A 2543-nucleotide genomic window follows, 5' to 3' on the forward strand; every position below is an offset into this window, starting at 1 on the left:
CCTGCATCGGCAGCAAGTAGGGACTGAATGAGATTTTCAGCAATAAGTAAGGACTGAATGAAAATTTCAACCATCATTAACGGTATTCTCACTTTAAAAAGTATTTGCTTGGTGTCTAATGCTTTTGGTAACCATCTTCTGCATATTTATATTTCTGGGTCCTGTCTTCAAGAAGTTCCTGATGTAACGCTGGAAAGCTGAGACATCCACGCCCAGGAATGTCTGGACTAAAGGGATGGCAGGGAAGACAGGGGAAAAAAATCTTACCGCTAAAGGATGATTAAGGGGCAGTAGAGAAGCAGTGAATGGTTCGGTTATTGATTCCAAGAGTTCTTGCCTTTTTTTCCTCTCCTGCTTATTGATCTGGGCTTCCTGACACAGACACGATACATGAAATAGGAAGGTTAAAGGAGGTGGAAGAAAATGCAGGAACAATCCCAATTTCTGCTCGTTATCGAGGTCTTGGCAATTTAATTTCCAATTCTGTGCAAAAAAGTAACCTTAGCGGATGGGCGAGTGCTGACAACCAGGCCATTTTTTTTTCCAGCTTCGGGAGCCATGTAATTCTACAAGCAAGCCTAGCTCATCTGAAGACTCAGAAGCTGATCAATACTCCGTTTACAGTCTGGGAGGACTGTTCTCATCATTTAGCTGAGTCGGAAAACGAAGCCACAAAGCTGGAGGCCCCGAGCTTGCTTAATTAACGCCTTTGAGGTATGAGAGGGCCCGGGAGGACCCGGACCTGGGCAGGTTAGCTTTCTTGGTCACTTTCCGGGGCTTCAAACGCCTTCATCCCTCAGTTTGTTTTTTCTCTTAAATTGGAAGAGGGGACAAAAGTCATCGTTATAATCATTATTAAAATTTCCTTTAAAACAAATACTTGGAACCACACTTCTCTGCAAGAACCACAGAAATGGTGGTGTGGCCCCGACAGCTGTCGGCTCCAGCGTCCAACGAGCCAGTCCCTTCCGTCCGGGGGTCCCGGGCCGGGAAGGGCGCAGGGGCGTGAGAAAGGCTCTTTTGTATTCAGAGCAATAGCCGGCAGAGCTGCAGCCTTGCACCGCCAGGTCTTCCTCCGCGCGAGGCGCCGCCGGGAAGCAAGCTGGCAAGGAGGAGCGGCCCGCGTCGCGGCGGGGGCGGAGCCTGGGGGCGGTGCGAGTCGCGGCCTTTCTCGCCTCGGCTCCCTCCGGAGGGGCCTCGAGCCTCCATAAGCCCCGCCCACGCCCCGCCCCGCCCACGGCCCGGCCCCTCCCCGCCGCCGTCTTGGTCTCCCGGCTCCTCCCGTCCGCTCTCCTCACGCCTCTCCGCAGATCCTCCTCCTCCCTCCAAGATCCTCCTCCCCCCGCCGGATCTAGTGTCCGGCGCCTTCTCCTCTTTCTCCTCCGGCTCTGCGACCCTCCTCCCACTGCATTCCCACCGCCACCCTCCTACCCGTTGCCCCCGCCCGCGCCGAGCGCGCTGGAGGGAGGGCGCGGAGGCCCTGCGTGCGGGAAGGCAACGCCGCCGTCCAGGGCGCGAAGGGCCTCCGCGGCTGCTGTCCCACCGGGGGACGCCGAACCACGTGTGGTTATGGAAGTAGCTGCCTCCTGCTACACCTCTTCCTCCGCGCCCGGGTCTCTGTCCGGTGCCCCGTTTACTCCCATTTACCAAGCCGTCCTTCTCCGTATGATTTCTGTTAAATAGAAAAGGTAATTAAAAGTCGCACCACCACCCCTACATACCGCCCCCCTTCCCAAACCTCCTAGTGGTTATTTTTGTTCTTTAGCCCAAGTTAGGCTAAATACCTTCCCGGGAAGCCATCTGGTCTGATTCCCGGGATCTCTTCGTATGGTTTTTTTAAGGTCTCCAAACCGTGCTTTGGAATGCTGCCCTTGGAGCCACTCAGAAACCTTCAGGGTTTTGCCCTGGCCAGCCTCGTGGAGAGGATCTCCGGCAGAGGGAGGTGACGGCCTCTGTTGAAGGTCTAAATACCTAACGGTCTTGGTCTTGTGCTGTAATTAATACATTTTACCACAACAAGAAAACACTGTTCTCTATGTTAATAGGTATTATTCATTGTTTCTTTCAGTGTTTGTGTTTGGTTTTTTTTTTTCCGGAATGCAAAGCATAGCTTAATAGAATACTCTTTAAATTCTGAAACCCCGTGTGAACAGCTTTACGGATGATTTTACAAAATAACCTGGCCACAGAAATTCGGTTTGACCAGAAACATTTATACGGTTGGGTCTACACCTTCTCCCTTGCTGTCCCCCATTCCTCTGTCCTCTAAAGACAAAAAACAAATGTTAGCCTCTGGAAAAATATTCCCATACACATGGGTTGGGGTTTGTGGTCTAAGAAAAAAGGGAACAGATAGGTTCGTAGAATCATAGTGTTATAACTGGAAAGTTCCTTAGAATTCGTCAAAAAGAAGTCTGTCAGTTTATTGGGGAGACTCAGAAAGTGTAGGGGTTTACGGAAGATCCCATGGTTTATGAGTAAAGGACTAAGTGAGACCTGGGGCCTAATTTGGGGAGGAGACTGACATCATGTGCTTTATCACA

General features: G+C 51.4%; 1 long non-coding RNA gene across 1 annotated transcript; it reads right to left on the bottom strand.

Moving 5' to 3' along the window:
- Nucleotides 1–697: 697 nt before the first annotated feature.
- On the bottom strand, nt 698–1865 carry LOC114486524 (uncharacterized). Its single transcript, XR_003680382.2, has 3 exons — nt 1785–1865; nt 1432–1672; nt 698–812 (listed from the first exon to the last, which is right to left on the bottom strand). It is a non-coding gene; the product is annotated as an uncharacterized lncRNA (long non-coding RNA).
- Between the last annotated feature and the right edge of the window lie 678 nt (nt 1866–2543).

Source organism: Physeter macrocephalus, chromosome 7, assembly GCF_002837175.3.
Source record: "Physeter macrocephalus isolate SW-GA chromosome 7, ASM283717v5, whole genome shotgun sequence".
Lineage (NCBI taxonomy): Eukaryota > Metazoa > Chordata > Mammalia > Artiodactyla > Physeteridae > Physeter > Physeter macrocephalus.